Source organism: Dipodomys merriami, unplaced genomic scaffold (genome assembly GCF_024711535.1).
Source record: "Dipodomys merriami isolate MVZ:Mamm:240054 unplaced genomic scaffold, mDipMer1.0.p SCAF_90, whole genome shotgun sequence".
NCBI lineage: Eukaryota > Metazoa > Chordata > Mammalia > Rodentia > Heteromyidae > Dipodomys > Dipodomys merriami.
Window position 1 is genome coordinate 4949213 of NW_027206513.1, and position 24766 is coordinate 4973978.

A 24766-nucleotide genomic window follows, 5' to 3' on the forward strand; every position below is an offset into this window, starting at 1 on the left:
ACCCAAAACCTAAGCCTAAGCCTAACACTCACCTTAACCCTCACTCTAAACCTAACCCCAACACTCACCCTAACTGTAACCCTCACCCTCACCCTCACCTTAACTCTAATATTACCCTAACCCTAAACCTCACACTCACCCTCACCTTAACCCTAACCCTAATCCTAACCCTAACACTAACCCTCAACCCCACACTAAATATCACCCTATCCCCAACCCCAACCCTAACACTAACCCTAACCCTCACCCTAACTCTCACCCTAACCCTAACCCTAACCCTCACCCTCAAACTAGCCCATACCCAAACCCTATGCCTAAGACTAACCCTCACACTTACCCTCACTCTAACCCTAACCCCAACACTCACCATAACCGTAACACTCACCCTCACCCTCACCCTAACTCTAAACCTAACCCTAACCCTAATCCTAAACCTCACACTCACTCTCTCCTTAAACCTAACCCTAATCCAAACTCTAACACTAACCCTCAAACTCACAATAAAACTCACCCTATCCCCAACCCTAACCCTAACACTAAACTTAGCCCTCACCCTACCCGTCACACTAACCCTAACCCTAATCCTCACCCTCAAACTAGCCTATACCCAAACCCTAAGCCTAAGCCTAACCCTCACCCTCACCATAACTCTAACCCTACTCCTAACATTAACCCTAACCCTAACACTAAACCTAACACTATAACTCACCCTAACTCTGCCCCTAACCCTAACACTAACCAGAAACCTCACCATCACCCTAACCCGAAACCTCACCCTCACCCTCACCCTCACCATAACTCTAACCCTAACCCTAAAAATAAACCTAACCCTAACACTAACCATAACCCTCACCCTCACTGTAACCCTAAACCTAACCCAAGCCCTCACCCTAACCCTAACCCTAACCCTAACTCTCACCCTAACCCCAAACCTCAACCTCACCGTAACCCTAACCCAAGCACTCACCCTAACCCTAAACCTAACCCTAATCCTAAACCTTGCCATAATGCCAACCCAAAACCTCAACCTCACCCTTGCCCTCATCCTAACCCTAATCCTAACCCTAAACCTCATCCTAACCCTCACCCTAACCCTAAACCTCATCCTAACCCTTACCCTAACCATAACCCTATCCATCATGCTAAACCTAACTCTCAACCTCACCCTCAGCCTCAGCCTAACCCTAAACCTAACCCTGACCCTCATCCTAACCCTAACCCTAACCCTAAAAATTATCCTAAACCTAACCCTAACACTCATTCTAAACATAAACCTCACCCTAACCCTAAACCTCAACCTAACACTTACCCTCACCCTAACACTAACTCTAACCCTAACACTAACACTCACACTAACCCTAATGATCACCCTAAGGCTAACACTCATGCTAACCCTAATCCTAAACCTCACCCTCACTCTAGCCCTCAACCAAACCCTAACCCTCATGCTCACCCTAAACCTCACATTAACCCGAACCCTAATCCTCAATTTAAACCACACCCTCACCCTAAACCTAAACCTATCGCTCACTGAAACCCTAACCCTCACCCTTACTCTAATCCTCACTCTCAGCCTAACCCTCAGCTTTAACCTTACTGTCACCGTCACCCTAACCCTCACACTAACCCTAACCCTCATCCTAAACCTCACCCTGACCGTAACCCTAAGCATCACCCTAACCCTAACCCTCACCCACAAACTAACCCTAACACTAACGCTCACACTAACACTAACTCTAACCCTAAACATCTCCCAAACCCTAACCCTCACCCACACCTTCAGCCTAACACTAAGCCTAACCATAACCCTAACCCTCACACTCACCCTCACCCTCACCCTAAACCTAATCCTAACCATAACCCTGACCCTCAAACTAACATTAACACTAAACCTAACCCTAACCCAAACACTAACCCTAACCCTAACCCTCACCCTAACCCTAACTCTAAAATTAAACCTCACCCTCAACCTAACCCTAAACCTCACCCTAACCCTAACCCAAAACATCACCCTCACCCCAGCAATCACCCTAACCCTCATCCTATCCCTAACCCTTATCCTAACCCTCACCCTAACCCTAATCCTAACCCTCACCCTAAACCTAACCCTCACCCTCAACCTCACCATCAGCCTAACCCTTAGACTAAACTTAAACCTAACTCTAACCCACACACTCACCCTCAGCCTAACCCTAATCCTAACTGTAACCCTAACTCTAACCCTAACCCTCACACTAACCCTCACTCTAACTGTAACATAACACTAACCCTAACCCTAAACCTCACACTAACCCTCACCCTAAGCCTAACTCTAAACCTAAACCTCACCCTAATCCTAACCCTAACTCTAACACTAATCTTAACCCTAAAGCTCACCCTAACCCTAACCCTAACCCACACCCTGACACTCACCCTATATGTAACCCTAAACCTAAAATTAAAAATAACCTTAACACTAAACCTAAACCTTACCCGAACTGTAACCCTCACCCTAACCCTAACCATCATCCTAACACTTACCCTCACCCTAACACTAACCCTAACCCTAACACTAACCTTCACACTAACCCTAACACTCACCCTAATCCTAAACCTTACCCTAACCCTAACCCTAAACCTCACCCTCACCCTAGCCCACACCCTAATTCTAATTCTAACCCTTAACCTCACCTAACCCTAACCCTCATGCTCACCCTAAACCTCACATTAAACCTAACCTTCATCCTCACCCTATCCCCTAACCCTCACACTTACCCTAAACCTCACCCTAACCCTCACCCTCACCCTTATCTTAAACCTCACCCACAGCCTAACCCTCAACTTTCCCCTTACCATCACCCTCACCCTAACACTCACCCTATCCCTAAACCTCATTCTAACCTTCAAGCTAACCGAACCCTAACCATCAACCTAACCCTAACCCTCACCCTCAATCCCACCCTCAGCCTAAACCTCAGCCTAACCCTAACCCTAACACTAACCCTCACCCTCACCCTAGCCCTCACCCTAATCGTAACCCTAAACCTCATCCTAACCGTCACTCTAATTCTAAACCTAACTATCACCAAACACTAATCCTCACCCCCACCCTCACCCTCAGCCTAAGCCAAAGCGTAACCCTAACCCTCACACTCACCCTCACACAAACCTAATCCTAAACCTAAGCCTAACCCTAAACCTCAAACTAACCCTCAACCTAACCCTAACCCTAACACTAACCCTAACCCTAACCCTGAACCTAACACTAACCCAGACCCTAACCCTAACCATAACCCTAACACTAACCCTCACACTAACCCTAACCCTCACCCTAATCCTAAACTTCACCCTAAACCTAACCCTAACCCTCAACCTCACCCTAACCCTAATCCTCACCCTAAACCTCCCCCTCAGCCTCACCCTCACTGCAAATGTAACCTTAACCATAACACTAACAATAACCCTAACCTTAACCCTAACCCTAACTATCACCCTCACCGTCACCCTAATCCTAACCCAAACCCTCACCCTTACTCTAAACCTTACCCTCACCATAACACTAGCCCTCATCCTAACCAACACCCAAACCCTAATCCTCACCCTCAACATAACACTAACCCTCACTCCCACCCTCACCCTCAGCCTAACCCTAAGCCTAAGCCTAACCCTAACCCTAACCCTCACACTCACCCTTACCCTAACCCTAATCCTAACCTTAAACCGAACCATAAACCTCACCCTCAGCCTCACTCTCACTCTAAACTTAACCCTAACCCTAACTCTAAAAATAACCCAAACCCTAACCCTAACCCTAACCCTAACCCTAACTCTAACCCTAACCCTAACCCTAATCCTCACCCTCACCCTCAGGCTCAGCCTAACCCTAAGCCTAACCTTAACACTAACACTAACTCTAACCCTAAACCTTACCCTCACCCTAATTCTATCTCTTAACCTAACCCTAAACCTTACCTTAACCCTAACCCTAAACCTCACCCACACCCTCACCCTCACCGTAACTCTAACACTAACCCTAACAATAACACTAATCTAAGCCTAACCATCACCCTAAGCCTAATAATCACTCCCATCCTCACCCTTAGCCTAAGCCTAAGCCTAACCCAACCCTAACCCTCACCCTCACACTGACCCTAACCTAACCCTAACCCTAACCCTATACCTGAACCTCAACCTAACCCTCACCCTCACCCTAATGCTAACACTAAACCTAAACCTAACCCTCACCCTAACCCTCCCCTTAACCCTAACTCTAAACCTAAACCTCACCAGCACCCTAACCCTAACCTTAAACCTAAAATTCACCCTAAACCTCACCCTAACCCTCAGCCTCACCCTCACTCTCACCGTGACCGTAACTCTAACCCTAACCCTAACAATAACACTAACCTTAACCCTAACCCTTACCCTAACACTAACCATCACCGTCAACCTGAGCCTCACCCTCACTGCAAACTTAACACTAACAATAACACTAACAATAACCCTAACATTAACCCTAAGCCTAACCCCAAACCTAACCCTCACCTTAACCCTAACCATAAACCTAACCCTAACCCTAACCCTAAAAGTAACACTAACCCTAACCATAACCAAAAACCTCATCCAAACCCTCACCCTAAACCTAACGCTAACCCTCACCCTAACCCTAACCCTCACCCCCAAATTCCGCCTAAGCCTAACCCGAACTCTAACTCTCACCCTAACCCTCACCTTAAAACTAACCCAAACACTAACGCTAACTCTAACCCTAAATCTTACGATCAACCTAACCCTAACTCTAACCCTAACCCTATACCTATACCTCAAACAAAACCTAACCCTAACCCTCACACTAACCCTCACACTAACCCTAACCCAACACTAACCCTAACCCTAACCCTCACACTAACCCTCACCCTAAGCCTAACTCTAACCCTAAACCTCACGCTAACCCTAACCCTAACTCTAACCCTAATCTAACCTTAACCCTCACCCTAACCCAAACCCTAACCCTCACCCTCAACGTAACCCTAAACTTAAAATTGAAAATAACCCTAGCAGGAACCCTAACCCTCAACCTATCTATAAAACTAACCCTAAATCTAACCCTCACCCTATCCTTCCCCTTAACCCTAACTATAAACCTAAAGCTCACCAGCACCCTAACCCTAACCTTAAACCTAAACCTCACCCTAAACCTCACCCTAACACTCACCCTCACCCTCTCCCTCACTCTCACCGTGACCATAACTCTAACCCTAACCCTAACAATAACACTAACCTTAACCCTAACCCTAACCCTAACACTAACCATAACCCTCAACCTGAGCTTCATCCTCACTGCAAACTTAACACTGACCATAACACTAACAATAACCATAACCTTAAACCTAAGCGTAACCCTAAACCTAACCCTCACCTTAACCCTAAACATAAACCTAAACTTAACCATAACCCTAACCCTAAAAGTAACACTAACCCTAACCATAACCAAAAACCTCATCCAAACCCTCACCCTAAACCTAACGCTAACCCTCACCCTAACCCTAACCCTCACACTCACAATCCGCCTAAGCCTAACCCGAAATCTAACACTCACCCTAACCCTCACCCTAAACCTAACCTTAACACTAACTCACGATCAACTTAACCCTAACTCTAACCCTAACCCTATACCTAAACCTCAACCTAAACATAACCCTAACCCTTACACTAACCCTCACCCTAACCCTAACCTAACACTAACCCTAACCCTAACCCTCACACTAACCCTCACCCTAAGCCTAACTCTAACCCTAAACCTCAACCTAAACCTAACACTAACTCTAACCCTAATCCTAACTTTAAACCTCACCCTAACCCTAACCCTAACCTTCACCCTCACCCTCACCCTCAACGTAAAAATAAACTTAAAATTAAAATGAACACTAGCAGGAAACCTAACCCTCAACCTATCTGTAAACCTAAACCTAAACCTAAACCTCACCCTAACACTTACCCTCACCCTAACCCTAACCCTAACTCTAACCCTAATCCTAAACCTAAATCTCACCCTAAACCTAACCCTAACCCTCAACCTCATCCTCAATCTCACCCTCACCCTAACCCTAATCCTAACCCTAACCCTAACCCTCACACTCAGCCTCACCCTCACTCCAAAAGTAACCTTAACCATAACACTAACAATAAACTTAACTCTAACCCTAACCCTAACCCTAACCCTAACCCTAACCCTAACCCTAAACCTAACCATAACCCTAACCCTAAACCTAACCCTAACCCTAACCCTCACCTTCACCCTAACCCTAATCCTAAACGTTACCCTCACCCTAACCCTAACCCTCACCCTCACTGTAACCCTAACCCCCCTTCTAACCCTCACCCTAACTCTAATCCTCACCCTCACTGTAACACAAACGCTCACTCCCACCCTCACCCTCAGCCTAACCCTAAGCCTAAGCCTAAACCTAACACTAACCCTCACCCTCACCCTCACCCTAACCCTAATCCTAACCCTAACCCTATCCCTAAAAATCAACCTAACCCTAACCCTCACCCTAACCTCCCACTAACCCTAACTCTAAACATAATCCTTACCCTCAACCTAACCCTAACCCTAAACCTCACCCATCTCACCTAAGCCTTACCCTCAACCTCACCCTCACCCTCACCGTAACTCTAACCCTAACCCTAACATTAACACTAACCATAACCCTAACCCTAACCATAAACCTCACCCTCAGCCTCACCCTCACTGCAAACTTAAACCTAACACTAACCATAACACTAACATTAACCCTTAGCCTAACCCTAACCCTAAACCTAACCCTAACTCTAACCCTAACCCTAAACCTAATCCTCACGCCCAAGCTCAGCCTCATTCTAACCCTAAGCCAATCCCTAACATTAACCCTAACTTTAACCCTAAACCTCACACTCACTCTAACCCTATCTCTAAACCTAACCCTAAACCTCAGCTTAACCCTAACCCTAACCCTACGTGCACCCTCACCCTCACCTTAACTGTAACCCTAACCCTAGCAATAACACTAACCCTAACCCTAACCATCACCTTAACCCTAATACTCACCCCCAGCCTCACCCTCAGCCTAACCCTAAGCCTAAGCCTAACCCTAACCTTCACCTTCACCCTCACCCTAATCCTAACCCTAACCCTATCCCTAAACCTCAACCTAACCCTCACCCTAACCCTAATGGTAACACTAAACCTAACCCTAACCCTCACAGTAACCCTCCCCCTCACCCTAACTCTAACCCTACACCTCACCAGCACCCTAAACCTAACCTTAACCCTAACTCTAAACCTCACCCTAAACCTCACCCTAACCCTCACCCTCACTCTCACCATGACGGTAACTCTAACCCTAACCCTAACAATAATACTAACCCTAACCCAAACCCTAACACTAACCATAACCCTCACCCTGAGCCTCACCCTCACCGCAAACTTAACACTAACCATAACACTAACAATAACCCTAACCCTAACCCTAATCCTAAACTTAACCCTAACCCTAAACCAAACCCTAACCCTAACCCTAACCCTAAACCTAACCCTAATCGTAACCTTAAAACTAAACCTAACCCTAACCATAACAACAAACATCATCCTAACAGTCACCCTAAACCTAACCCTAACCCTCACTCTAACCCTAACCCTAACCATCACTCCCACGTTCGGCCTAAGCCTAAGCCTAAGCCTAACCCGAACTCTAAACCTCACCCTAACCCTCACCCTAACACTCACCCTAACCCTAAACCTAACACTAACCCTCACTCTAACCCTAAACCTCACCCTCACCCTAACCCTAACACTAACCCTCACCCTAACCCTAAACCTCACCCTCACTGTAACCCTAACCCTAACCCTCACCCTAACCATAACCTTAACCCTAATCCTAAACCTCACCATAATGCTAACCCTAACCCTCACCCTCACATTTGCCCTCATCCTAACCCTAATCCTAACCTTAACCTCATCCTAAACCTCACCCTAATCCTAAACCTAACCCTTACCCTCACCCTCAGACTAACCCTAACCCTAACCCTCACACTCAACCTCACCCTAACCCTAATCCTAACACTAACCCTAACCCTAACCCTCACTCTAACCCTCCCCCAACACTAACTCTAAGCCTAAACCGCACCCTCACCCTAACCCAAACTCTAACCCTAACCCGATACCTAAACCTCAACCTAAACCTAAACCTTACCTTCACCCTCACCCTCACCGTAACCTTAACCCTAACCCTAACCCTAAAAATAACCCTAAACCTAACACTTAACCCTAACCCTAACCATAATCCTCAACCCAACACTAACCCTAACCCTAACACTAACCCTCACATTAACCCTAACGATCACCCAAAACCTAACACTCACCCTAACCCTAACCCTAACCATCATCCTCACCCTAAATCTCACACTAACCCCAAAAACGAATCCTCAATCTAAACCACACCCTAACCCTAACCCTAAACCTAACCCTCACCCTAGCCCTAACCCTCACCCTTACAGTAATCCTCACTCTCAGCCTAACCCTCACCTTTACCCTTACTGTCACCTTCACCCTAATCCTCACACTATACGTAACCCTCATCCTAACCCTCACCCTGACCATAACCCTTAGCATCAACCTAATCCTAACCCTTACCCACAACCTAACCCTAACACTCACTCTCACACTAACCCTCACACTAACACTAACTCTAACCTTAAACCTCATCCTCACCCTAACCCTACCCCTAACCCTCACCATCACCCTCAGCCTAACCCTAAGCCCAACCTAACCCTCACCCTAACCTTCACACTCACCCTCACATTAACCCTAATCCTAATCCTAACCATAACACTAACCCTCAACCTAACCCTAACAATAACCCTAACATTAACCCTAACACTAACCCTAACACTCACACTCACCCTAACACTAACTCTAAAATTAAACCTCATCCTCAACCTAATCCTAACCTTAAACCTCCCCCTAACCATAAACCTAAACCTCACCCTCACCCTAGCCCTCAGCCTAACCCTAATCCTAACCCTAACCCTCACCCTTACCCTCACCCTAACCGTAATCCTAACACTCAACCTAAACCTAACCCTCACCTTCAAACTCACCCTCACCCTAACCCTAAGCCTTACCCTAAACCTAACCCTAACCCACACACTCACCCTCACCCTAACCCAAATCCTATACCTAACCCTAACTCTAACCCTAACCCTCAAACTAACCCTCACCCTAACCCTAAACTAACAGTAACCCTAACCTGAACCGTCAACCTAAACCTCACCCTAAGCCTAACTCTAACCCTAAACCTCACCCTAACCCTAAACCTAACTCTAACCCAAATCCTAACCCTAAATCTCACAATAACCCTAACCCTCACCCTCACCCTCACCCTCAACGTAACCCTAAACCTAAAATTAAAAATAACCCTAACACGAACCCTAACCCTCAACCTAACTGTTACCCTCACCCTAACCTTAACCATCACCCTAACACTTACCCCTACCCTAACACTAACCATAACCCTAACACTAACCCTCACACTAACCCTAATATTCATCCTAACCCTAAACCGCACCCTAACCCTAACCCTAACCCTAACCCCCAGCCTCACCCTAGCCCTCACCTTAACCCTAATTCTAACTCTTATCCTCACCTAAACCTAAACCCTTATCTTCACCCTAAACCTCACACTAACCTTAACCCTAATCCTCAATCTAACCCCCACCCTCACCCTAACCCGTAACCTTCACACTTACCCTAACCCTTACCCTAACCTTAACACTCTCCCTTATCTTAACCCTCACCCACAGCCTAACCCTCAATTTACCCTTACCTTCACCCTCACCCTAACACTCAATCTATCCCTAACCCTCATTCTAACCTTCAAGCTAACCGTAACACTAACCTTCACCCTAACCCTAACTTTTACCCTCAAACTCACCCTCACCCTAACCCTAATCCTAACCCTAACCCTAAACCTAACCCTAACCCTCACCCTCAGCATCACCCTCACTCCAAAAGTAACCTTAACCATAACACTAACAATAAACTTAACTCTAACCCTAATCCTAACCCTCAACCTCACCCTAACCCTAATCCTAACCCTAACCCTCACCCTAACCCTAACCTTCACCCTTACTGTAACTCTAACCCTCATCCTAACCCTCACCCTAAATCTAATCCTCACCCTCACTGTAACTCAAATGCTCACTCTCACCCTCACCCTCAGCCTAACCCTAAACCTAAGCCTAACCCTAACCCTAACACTCACACTCACCCTAACCCTAATCCTAACCCTAACCCTATCCCTAAAAATCAACCTAACCCTAACCTTCACCCTAACCGTCCCACTAACCCTAACTCTAAACATAATCCTCACCCTCAACCTAACCCCAACCCTAAACCTCACCCTAAATCTCACCTAACCCTAACCCTCACCCTCACCCTAACCGTAACTCTAACCCTAAACCTAACAATAACACTAACCATAACCCTAACCCTAACCATAAACCTCACCCTCAGCCTCACCCTCACTGCAAATTTAAACCTAACACTAACCATAAAATTAACATTAACACTTAGCCTAACCCTAACCCTAAACCTAACCCTAACTCTAACCCTAACCATAACCATAACCATAACCACAAACCTCATCCTAACCCTCACCCTAAACCAAACCCTAACCCTCACCCTAACCCTAACCCTAACCCTCACCACCACAATCTGTCTAAGCCTAAGCCTAACCCGAACTCTAACCCTCACCCTCACCCTAACACTAACACTAAACCTCACTCTAAACGTAAACCTCACCCTCACCCTAACCCTAACACTAACCCTCACCCTAACCCTAAACCTACCCTCAATGTAACCCTAACCCTAACCCTCACCCTAACCATAAACCTAACAGTAATCCTAAACCTCACCACAATGCTAACCCTAACTCTCACCCTGACTCTTGCCCTCATCCTAACCCAATCCTAACCTTAACCTCATCCTAAACCTCACCCTAAATCTAAACTTAAACCTCACCCTCACCTTCAGACTAACCCTAACCTTAACCCTCACACTCAACCTCACCCTAACCCTAATCCTAACACTAACCCTAACCCTAACCCTCACCCTCAACCTAACCCTCCCCCTAAGACTAACTCTAAACCTAAACCTCACCCTCACCCTAACCCTAACTCTAACCCTAACCCTAAACTTAAACCTCAACCTAACCCTAAACCTTACCCTCAACTTCACCCTCACCGTACCTTAACCCTAACCCTAACCCTAAACCTATCATAACCCTAACCATAACCATAACCCTCACCCTAACAGTAACCCTCACCCTAACACTTACCCTCACCCTCACCATCAACGTAAGCTTAACCCTAACCCAAACAATAACCCTAAAGCTAACACTAACCCTAACCCTAACCATAACCCTCACCCTAACGCTATAACTCACCCTAACACTAACCCTCACCCTAAAACTAACCCTAGTCCTAACACTAACCCTCACACTAACCCTAACCATCACCTTAACACTAAACCTCAACCTAACCCTATCCCTAACTCTCACCCTCACCCTAGCCCTCACCCTAACCCTTATCCTCATCCTAAACTTAACCTAACCCTCACCCTAACCTTAACGCTAAACCTCAAATTAAACTTAACCCTCATCCTCAACATCAACATCAGCTTAACCATAACCCTAACCCTAATCCAAACGCTAACCCTCACCCTCACCCTCACCCTAACTCTAAACCTAACCCTAAACAAAACCCTCACTCTAATCCAAACCCTATCCCTGACCTTCACCCTAACCCAAACCCTAATCCTAACCCTAAGCCTCACGCTCACTGTAAACCTTACCCTCACACTAACCCTAAACCTAACCCTCATCCTAACACTAACCATAACCCTCACCCTCACCCTAAAAATAACCATAACCCTAACCCTCACACTAAAACTTACTCTGACACTCACCCTCACCTTCACCCTAAGCCTAACCCTACACCTAAGCCTAATCCTAAAACTAACTCTCACTCTCACCCTCACCCTAAACCTAAACCTTACCCTAACCCTAACCCTAACCCTAGTACTCACCCTAACCTTTACCCTCACCGTCACCCTAACCCTAAACCTAACCCTCACCCTCACCCTAACCCTAACCCTAACCCTCACCCTCACCGTAACCCTAACACTAACCCTAACCCTCACCCTAAACCTATCCTTAACCTTAATGCTATCCCTAAACCTCACCCTTCCCCTAAACCTCCCTCTAACCCTAACCCTCACCCTATCCTTCACCCTAACCCTCACCCTAACACTAAACCTAAACCCCATCCTCACCCTAAACCTAACCCTAAGTCTCACCCTCTCCCTCAACCTCACCCTAACCCTAACCCAAACCCTCAACTGAACCCTCACCCTAACGCTCACCCTAACACGCAACTTAACCCTAACCCTCACCCTCACCCTAACGCTCACCTTAAACCTTACCCTCACCCTAAACCTAACCCTAAACCTAACGATAACCCTCAACCTCTCCTAACCTAACCTGGATCCTAACCCTTACCCTAAACCTCAACCTAAATCTAACGCTATCCCTAAACCTCACCCTCACCCTAAACCTCATCCTAACCCTTACCCTGACTATAACCCTAACCCTAACCCTAATCCTCACCATAACCCTAACCCTCACACTAACCCTAACACTCACCCACACCCTAAAACTCACCCGAACCCGAACCCGAACCAGAAACCTAACCCGACCCTAAACCTCACCCTAAACCTAACCCTCACCGTAAACATAACTATAACCCTCACCCTTATACTAACACTAAACCTCACCTTAACCCTCACCCTAAATCTCACCGTAACCCTAACGCTAACACTAAACCTCAATCTCATCCTAACCCTCACACTTATCCTTATCCTGACACTAACCCTAACCCTAACCCTAATCCTCACATTAACCCTAACCCTCACACTAACCCTAAACCTACACCTCACCCTACCCCTCACCCTAAACCTAACCCTAACCCTAAACCTCACCCTAACTCTAATGCTATCCCTAAACCTCACCCTCACCCTAAAACTCATCCTAACCCTTTCCCTCACTATAACCCTAACCCTAACCCTAATCATCACCGTAACCCTAACTCTCACCCTAACCTAAACCGTCACCCACACTCTAAAACTCACCCGAACCCGAACCCGAACCCTCACCCTAACCCGACCCTAAATCTCACCCTAACCCTAACCCTTAATCTAAACCTAACTCTAACCCTCACCCTCATACTAACCCAAACCCTCACCTTAACCTTCACACTAACCCTCACCCTAACCCTAACGCTAACCCTAAACCTCACTCTCACCCTAACCCTCACTCTTATCCTTACCCTCACACTAACCCTAACCCTAACCCTAATCCTCACATTAATATTATACCTCACCCTAACCCTAACCCTACCCCTCAACTTAAACTTCACAATAACCCTAACCCTAAGCCTAACTCTGAGAGTAACCGTATCCCAAACCCTAAACTTCACCCTAACCCTTACCGTCACCGTCACCCTAAACCTCACCCTAACCATAACCCTCAACTACACCTCACCCTAACGCTAACCCTAACCCTAACCTTCACCGTAACCCTCACCCTAATCCTAACCCTATCCCTAACCCTCACCCTAACCCTAAACCTAACCCTAAACCTAACCCTCACCCTCACCCAAACCCTTACCCTCACCCTTACACTAACCCTAACAATCAGCCTAACCCTCATCCTAACCCTCACACTAACCCTAAACCTCACCCTAACCATAACCCTAACTCTCAGCCAAACCCACTTCCTAACCCTAACCCTAACCCTCAACCCAACCCTAACCCTAACCCTAACTCTAACCCTCATCCTAAACCTAAAACTGACCCTCACCCTCACCCTCACCCTCAGCCTAACCCTAACCCTAAACCTAAACCTAACCCTAACCCTCACACTCATCGTCACCCTAACTCTAACGCTAACCCTAACCTTGACCCTGACCCTAACCCCAACCCTATCACTAACCCTCACCCTCACCCTAACCCTAAACCTCACTCTCATTCTAACCCTAACCCTAACCCTCATCCTAACCCTAAGCCTTAACCTAACCCTCACCCTCACCCTAAACCTCAACCTAACCCTTACCCTCACCCGAACCCTAAACCTAACCCTCAGACTAACCCTCATCCTAAACCTAACCCTCACAATAACCTTAACGCTAATCCTAACACTAACACTCACATTAACCCTACACCTCAACCTCACCCTCAACCTCACCCTAAGCCTAACCCTAACCTTAACCCTAATCCAAACACTAACCCTAAACCCTCAACCTAACCCTAACCCTAATCCAAAACCTAACCCTCACCCTCACTGTAACCCTTACCCTCACTCTAAACCTTACCCTCACCCTAAAACTAAACTTAACACTCAGTCTAACCCTCATCCTAACCCTAACCCTAACCCTAACCGTCACCCTATTCTTAACCCTAACTGTAAACCTGACCCTCTCCTAAAACCTAACCCTCACCCTCACCCTCAACCTCACCCTCATGCTCACACTAACCCTCACACTAACCCTCACTCTAACCCTAACCCTAACCCTAACCCTCACCCTAAACCTAACTCTAACCCTCACCCTCATATTAACCCTAAACCTCACCTTAACCCTCATCCTAAACCTACCCCTAACCCTAATGCTAACCCTAATCCTCACTCTCACCCTAACCCTCACCCTAACCCTTATCCTCACAGTAACCCTAACCCTAACCCTAACCCTCACCCTAACCCTAACCGAACCCTCACCCTCACCTTTACCCTAACCCTCACCGTCACCCCAACCATCACCACCACCCTAACACTCACCTACACCCTCAACCTCACTCTCAGCCTCACCCCCACCCTAACCATCACCCTCACCCTAAACATCACCCTAACCCTAACTCAAACACAAATGTTAACCCTAATCCTCACCCTAACCCTAATCCTCAATTTAAAACTCACCCTCACCCTAATCCTCACCTTAACCCTAACCCTAATCCTTTCCTAACCAAATCCCTCACCCTCACCCTAACCGTAACCCTAACCCTAATGATGACACTAGCTCTCACCCTCACCCTAACCCTAATAATAACCCTAACCCTAATCCTAAACCTAAACCTAATGCTAAACTTAAACCTCAACCTCACCATAACCCTCACCCTAACCGTTACCCTCACACTAAACATAACCCTAATCCTAACCCTCACACTCACCCTAACCATAATACTCACCCTAACCCTAATCCTCAGCCGAAACCTCACCGTCAGCCTAAACATCACCCTAACTCTAATCCTCACCCTAACCCTAACTCTAACCCTCACCCTAACCCTAACGCTAACCCTAACCCTCACTCTCACCCTAAACCTCACCCTAACCCTTACCCTCAACATAACCCTAACCCTAACACTAATCCTCACACATAAACTCACCCTAGCCATAACACTAAAGCTCACCGTAACCGTAACCCTCACCCTCACCCTCACCCTAACCCTAACCCTAAACCTCACCCTTACCCTAACCCTGTCCTTAACCCTAACTTTAACCCTCACCCTCACCCTAACATTAACCCTAACCCTAATCCTCACCTAAACCTCCACCCTGACCCTCACCCTCACCCTCATCCTAACCCTCACCCTCACCCTAAACATAAACCTAACCCTCACCCTAACCCTAACCCTAATCCTCCCCCTTACACTAATCCTCACCCTATACCTCACCCTCACCCTAAACATCACCCTAACCTTAACCCTCACCCTAACCCTAACCCTCAACCTCACCCTAACCCTCACCATCACTTTAACCCTCACCCTAACCCTAACCGTCACATACACCCTAAAATTCACCCTCATCCTAACCCTCACCGTCACCCTAACCCTAATCCTAACCCTAACCCAAACCCTGACCCTAACCCTAATGCTAACACTAAACCTCAACCTCACCATAACCCTCACCCTAACCCTTACCCTCACCCTCAACCTCACCCTAACCCTAACCCCTAAGCCTCACCGTAATCCTAAACCTAACCCTCAACCTAATCCTCACCCTATCCCTAACCCTAACCCTAACCTTCACCCTAACCCTAACCCTCACCGTACACCTAATGCTACATTAACACTCAGCCTCACTCTATGCCTCGCCGTAACCCTTACCCTCACCTTAACCCTATACCTCACCATCATCCTAAACCTCACCCTTACCCTTACCCACACCCTCACGCTGAATCTAACCCTAACGCTAACCCTAAAACTAAACCTCACCCTAAACGTCACCCTAACCCTAAACCTAGCCCTAACCCTCACTCTCACCCGAACCTTTAGCCTTACACGAAACCTAACCTAACCCTCAGCCTAACCCTCATCCTAACACTAACCCTAACCCTAACATTCACCCTAACCGTCACCCTCACCCTCAACCTCACACTCAGCCTAATCCTAAACCTAATCCAAAACCAAACCCTAATTTTCAACATCACCCTAACTCTAAACCTAACCCTAACCAAACCCTCTCCCTAACCCTCACCCTAAAACTAACCCTAATCCTAATCCTAACCCTCACCCTAACCCTAACCCTTACCCACACCCTAACCATAAACCTAACCCTCAGGATAACCCTCATCCTAACCCTAACCCTAACCCTCAACCTAACATTAACCCAAACCCTAAACTTAACCTTCACCCAAATCCTAACCCTCACCCTCACCCTCAACTTCACCATCACGCTCACCATAACCCACACCCTCACACTCACCCTAACCGTAACCATAACCCTATCACTCACCCTAAACCTAACCCTCACCCTCACCCTCACCATCACCCTCACCCTAACCCTCATTCTCACCCTAACCCTATCCATAAACCTAACCCTCACTCTAAACTCACTCTGACCATCAGCCTCACCCTCACACTAAATCTAAACCTCACTCAAACTCTAAACCTAACCTTAGCCCTCACCCTAACACTAACCCTCACATAAACCCTAACCCTCACCCTCACTCTCACCGTAACTGTAACCCTAACCCTAACTCTAACAATAACCCTGAACCTAACACTAACACTAACCCTATCTATAATCCTCACCCTAACGCTAACCCTCATCCTAACATTTACACTCACCCTAAAAGTAAACCTAGTCCTAACACTAACCCTCACACTAACCCGAACCTTCACCTAACCCTAAACCTCAACCTAACCCTATCCCTAACCCTCACCCTCACCCTAGCCCTCACCCTAACCCTAACCCTCATCCTCACCCTAAACCGCAATCTAAACTTAACACTAATCCTCAATCTAATCCTTACCCTCACCTTAACCCTAACCCTAATCCTCATCCTAACCCTCTCCTTTACCCTTACTGTCACCCTCACCCTAACTGTAACCCTAACCCTACCCCTCAACCTACCCCTCACTTGAAACCTAACCCTAACCCTAATCCTCACCATATCCCTAAACATAACCCTAACTCTCACCCTAACCCTCACACTCACCATAACCCTAATGCTAACATTAACCCTCAACCTCACCCAAAACCTCGACCCTAACCCTTCCCCTGACCTTAAGCCTATCCCTCACCCTCACCCAAAACTTCACCCTAACCCTTACCCTCACCCTATCCCTCACCCTAACCCTAACCCTAACCCTAACACTAACCCTCACCCTAAACCTCACCCTAAACCTAAGCCTAACCCTAAACCTCACCCTCACCCTAACCCTTACCCTAACCCTTACGCTCATCCTAACCCTAACCCTAACCCTCACCCTAACCTTAAAGATAACCATAACTCCAACCCTCACATTAACCCTAACGCTCACGCTCAACATCAACCTCAGCCTAACGCTAACCCTAATCCAAATGCTAACCCTCACCCTCACCTTCACCCTAAATCTAAACCTAACCCTAAACAAAACCTTCACCCTAATCCTAACCCTATCCCTAACCCTCACCCTAAACCTAACCCTAATCCTAAACCTAACCCTCACCCTCACCCTAACACTTACCCTCACCCTAAACCTAAACCTAACCCTCAGCCTAATCCTCATCCTAACACTAACACTAACCCAAATCCTCACCCTAAACTTAACCCTAACCCTAACCCTCACCCAAACACTAATCCTCACCTTCACCCTCACCCTAAAAATAACCATAACCCTAACCCTCACCCTAAACCTAACTCTCACACTCACCCTCACCCTCACCCTAAGCCGAACCCTACACCTAAGCCTCATCCTAAACCAAACCCTCAAACTCACACTCACCCTAAACCTAAACCTGAACCTGAACCTAACCCTAAACCTTAACCAAGCCATCACCCTGACCTTTACCCTAACCGTCACCCTAACCCTAACTCTCACCCTCACCGTAACCCTAACACTAACCCTAACCCTCACCCTAAACCTAACTCTGACACTCACCCTCACCCTCACCCTAACCCTCAAATACACCTCCACCATCACCCTCACACTAAACCTCACCCTCACCCTAAGTATCACCCTAATCATAAACCTCACCCTAACCCTAACCGTAGTCATGATCCTAACCCTAACCCTCACCTTAAACCTCACCCTCGCCCTAATCCTCACCCTAACCCTAACACTAACACTCAGCCTAACCTTCATCCTAACCCTCACACTAACCCTAAACCTCACGCTAACCCTAACCCTAAACCTCACCCTCACCCTAGGCCTCACCCTAATCCTAACTCTCATCCTCACCCTAAACCTCACACTAACCCTAACACTAATCCTCAATGTAAGGCTCACCCTCACCCTAAACCTAACCCTAAACCTCACCCTAAACCTCACCCTAACCCTAACCTTCACCATTACCATAACACTCACCCTCAGCCTAAACCTCACCCTTACTCTTACTGTCCCCCTCACCCTAACCCTCACCCTTACCCTAATCCACATCCTAAAGCTCACCCTAACTGTAACTCTATCACCCTAACCCTAACCCTCACCCTCACCTTCAGCCTCAGCCTAACCCTAAGCCTAAGCCTAACCCTAACCCTAAACATCACCCTCATCCTAGCCCTCACCCTAACCCTAATCCTAACCCTAACCCTCATCCTAACCCTCAACCTAACCATAAACCTAACCATCAATCAAAAGCTAATCCTCATCCCCACTATCACGCTCAGCCTAATCCTAAGCTTAAGCCTAATCCTAAACCTAATCCACACACTCAACCTCACTGTAAACCTAATCCTAAACCAAACCCTAACCCTTCCTCTAACCCTAATTCTAACCCTAAAACTCACCCTCACCCTAACCCTAACCCTAACCTTAAACCTCAGCCTAAACCTAACCCTAACCCTCAACCTCACCGTGACCCTAACCTTAATCCAAACCCTCACCCTCACCCTAACCCTAAGCCTAACCCTAAACCTCAACCTAACCCTAACCATAAAGTTTACCCTCAGCCTCACCTTCACTGTAAACTTAACCCTAACCATAAAACTAACAATAACCCTAACCCTAAACCTAATCCTAACCCTCAACCCCACCCTAACCGTAACCCTAACCCTAACCCTCACCCTCAATGTAACCCTAACCCTAACCCTAAACCTCATCCTAACGCTAACCCTAACCCTCACCCTCACTCTAGGCCTCACCCTAACCCTAATCCTAACCCTAAACCTCATCCTAACCCTCACCCTCACCCTAAAACCCTAAACCTCATCCTAACCCTAACCCTCTCCCTCACACTCATGCTCGGCCTAAGCCTAAGCCTAAGCCTAATACTAACCATAACCCTCACACTCACCCTAACCCCCACCCTAAACCTAACACTAACCCTCACCCTCACCCTAACCCATATTCTAACCCTAACCCTATCCCTCACCCTCACCCTCACCCTCACCCTCTGCCTAACACTAAGACTATCCCTAACCCCAACCCTAACCCTAACCCTAAACCTAACCCTCACCCTAACCCTCACCCTAACCCTCACCCTCACCCTAGCCCATACACTAACTATAAACCTAATCCTAACACTCACCCTAACCCTCATTCTAACCCTAACCCCAACCCTCACCCTAACCCTAACCCTCACCCTCACCAGCACCATAACTCTAATCCTAACCCTAACCCTAATCATCACCTTAAACCTCACCCTAACCCTAACCCTAACACTAAACCTAACAGTAAACCTAACCATAAACCTAACCCTCAGCCTCACCCTCACCGCAAACTTAACCCTAAAAATAACACTGACAATAACCCTAACCCTAAACCTAAACCTAACCTACACTGTAACCCTAACCTTAACCCTAACCCTAACTGTAAACCTAAAACTTACACTAACCTTAACCCTAACCCTAACCCTTATTCTCACCCTTACTCTCACTTTAACCCAAAACCTAACCCTAATCCTCACCATAACCCTAAATCTAAACATTATCTTAACCCTAACCCTAACCCTAACCCTACGCCTACCCTAACCCTAAACCTCAGCCTAACCCTCACCCTAACCCTAACCCTAACAATAACCCTATCTCTAACCCTAACCCTCACCCTCATGCTCGGCCTAAGCCTAAGCCTAATCCTAAGCCTAACCCTAACCCTCACCCTAACCCTAACCCTAACAATAACCCTATCTCTAACCCGAAACCTCACCATTGCCTTAACCCTAACTCTAACCCTAAACCTAAACCTAAACCTCACCTAACCCTAACCCTAACCATCACTCTCACAATAACTTTAAATTTAACCCTAAACCTAACAATCACCCTAACCCTAACACTAACCCTCACCCTGTCCATAACCCTCACTCTAACCCTAACGCTCACCCTAACCCTAACTATCACCCTCACACTTAGGCTCGGACTAAGCCTAACCTAAGATTAAGATTAACCCTTACCCTCACAATCAACCTCATCCTAACCCAAAAAGTAACACTAACCCTAACCCTAACACTCACACTAAGCCTCACACTCACCCTCACCCACAACCTAAGCCTCACTGTCACCCTCACGCTCACCCTCACCGTAACCCTAACCCTAAATCTAACCCTAACCCTCACCCTAAATCTCACCCTAACCCTAATGCTAACTCTAACCCTCACACTCACCTTAAACCTCACGCTAACCTTTACTCTCAACATAAAGCTACCCCTAACCCTAGCCCTCACCCTGACCCTAACCCTCACCTAACCCTAACTCTAACCATAACCTTCACCCGAACCCTGACTCTAACCCTAACCCTAACCCTAACCCTCATCCTAAACCTCACCCTACCATAACCCTATCCCTATCCCTAAAACTAACCCTAACTCTCATCCTAACCGTAACCGTACCCCTTAAAGTAACTCTCATCCTAAACTTAACCCTAACCCAAACCCTCACCCTAACCCTAACCCTAACACTCAAGCTAACCCTAATCCTCACCCACACCCTCAGCCTCATCCTCAGCCTAAACCTAACCCTAACCCTAATCCTAAAACTAATCCTCACCCTCATCCTAACTCTAACCCTAAAATTCAATCTCACCCTCAACCCCACCCTCACCCTAACCCTAACCCGAACCATAACCCAAATCCTCACCCTAACCCTCATCCTAAAACTCTCCCTAACCCTCATCCTAAACCTAAACCTAACCCTTATCATAACCCTAAACCTCAACCTCACCCTAACCCTAACACTAACCCTCACCCTCACACTCACCATAACCCTCACCCTAAACCTTACACTCACCCTAACCCTCATTCCAACCCTCACCCTACCCCTAAACCTAACCCTCAACCGAACCCTTACACTCAATCTAACACTAAGCCTAACCCTAACACTAACTCTCACAATATACCTCACCCTAAATATCACCCTACCATTAACCCTAACCCTAACCCTCACCCTAACTCTAACCCTAACCCTCACCCTCACCCTCACTCTCAGGCTCACCTTAAACCTAATCCTAATCCTAACCCTCACCCTCACCCTCAACCTAACCCTACCCCTAACGCTAAACCTCACCCTAACATTAACCTCCAAACTAACCCTAACCCTAAACCGAAACCTAACCCTGACCCAAACCCTAACACTCACCCCAACCCTTACGCTCACCCTAACCCCAAACTTAATGCTCAACATAACCCTAACCCTCAAGCTCACAGTCACCCTCAGCCTAACCCTAAACCTAAGCCTAACCCTATCCCTAAACCTCACACTCACCCTCACCCTAACCCTAATCATAAACCTATCCCTAACCCTAACCCTCCTTCTAACTCTCACCCTAATTCTAACCCTAATACTATCACTAACATTATCCTAAAACTCACCCTAACCCTAACCTAATCCTCACCCTCACCCTGATTCTAACTCTAACCCTAACGATAACATTAACACTCATCCTAACCCTAAACCTCACCCTCACCCTAAACCTATCCCTAAGTCTCAAGCTCACCCTAACCCTAACCCAAACCCTCAACTGAACCCTCACACTCACCGTCACCCTAACGCTCACCCTCACACTAAACATCACCCTAACCCTAACCCTCACCCTTACCCTCACCCTAGCCCTAACCCTCATACTAACCCTAAACCTCACCCTAACCTAATCCTCAACCTAACGCTTACCCTCACCATAACACTAGGGCTAAACATAACATGAATCCTCACAGTAACCCTAAACCTCAGCCTAACCCTAACCCTCACACTCTCCCTAACCTTCACCCTAACCCTAACACTCACCCTAACCCTAACTCTCACCCTCACCCTAACCCTCACCCTAACCCTCAACCACACCCTCACCCTAAACCTAACCCTAATGCTCACACTCAACATAACCGTAACCCTCTCACTCACCCTCACCCTCAGCTTAAACCTAAGCCTAACAATAAACCTCACCCTAACCCTCACACTCACCCTCACCCTAAACCTAATCCTAACCCTAAACCTAACCCTCTCACTCACCCTCACCCTCAACCTAAACCTAACCCAAACCCTCAACCGAACCTTCACAATCACCCTAACCCTAACCCTCACCCTCAACCTAAACATCACCCTATACCTAACACTCACCCTAACCCTTAGCTTAACCCACCCACTAAACCTAACCCTCACCCTCACCCTCACACTCAGGCTCACCTTAAACCTAATCCTAACCCTAACCCTCAACCTGACCCTCAAACTAACCATACCCCTAACGCTAACCAGCACCCTAACACTAACCTCCTACCTAAACCTAACCCTAAACCTAACGCTAACCCTCACCCAAACCCTAACACTCACCCCAACCCTTACCCTCACCCTAACCCCAAACTTAATGCTCACCATAACCCTAACACTCAAGCTCACAGTCACCCTCAGCCTAACCCTAAACCTAAGCCTAACCCTATCCCTAAACTTCACACTCACCCTCACCTTAACCCTAATCGTAACCCTAACCCTAACCCTAATCCTCCTCCTAACTCTCACCCTAACTCTAACCCTAATACTATCACTAACATTATCCTAAAACTCACCCTAACCCTAACCTAATCCTCACCCTCACCCTGATTCTAACTCTAACCCTAACGATAACACTAACCCTCACCCTAACCTTAAACCTCACCCTCACCCTAAACCTATCCCTAAGTCCCAAGCTCACCCTAACCCTAACCCAAACCCTCAACTGAACCCTCACACTCACCGTCACCCTAACGCTCACCCTCACACTAAACATCACCCTAACCCTAACCCTCACCCTTACCCTCACCCTAGCCCTAACCCTCATACTAACCCTAAACCTCACCCTAACCTAATCCTCAACCTAACGCTTACCCTCACCCTAGCACTAAGGCTAAACATAACATGAACCCTCACAGTAACCCTAAACCTCAGCCAAACCCTCACCCTCACACTCTCCTTAACCCTCACCTTAACCCTAACCCTAACACTCACCCTAAGCCTAACTATCACCCTCATATAACCCTCACCCTAACCCTCACCCTAACCCTCAACCACACCCTCACCCTAAACCTAACCCTAATGCTCACACTCAACATAACCCTAAACCTCACACTCACCCTCAACCTCAGCTTAAACCTAAGCCTAACAATAAACCTAACCCTAACCCTCACACTCACCTTCACCCTAAACCTAATCCTAACCCTAAACCTAACCCTCTCACGCACCCTCACCCTCAACCTAAACCTAACCCAAACCCTCAACCGAACCTTCACCCTCACCCTAACCCTAACCCTCACCCTCAACCTAAACATCACCCTATACCTAACACTCACCCTTACCCTTAGCCTAACCCACCTCCTAAACCTAACCCTCACCCTCACCTTCACCCTCAGGCTCACCTTAAACCTAATCCTAACCCTAACCCTCAACCTCACCCTCAACCTAACCATACCCCTAACGCTAACCCTCACCCTAACACTAACCTCCTACCTAAACTTAACCCTAAACCTAAAGCTAACCCTCACCCAAACCCTAACACTCACCCCAACCCTTACCCTCACCCTAACCCCAAACTTAATGCTCAACATAACCCTAACACTCAAGCTCACAATCACCCTCAGCCTAACCCTAAACCTAATCCTAATCCTATCCCTAAACCTCACACTCACCCTCACCCTAACCCTAATCGTAACCCTAACCCTAACCCTCCTCCTAACTCTCACCCTAAACCTAACCCTAACACTATCACTAACCTTAACCGTGAACCTCACCCTAACCCTAACCCTAATCCTCACATTCA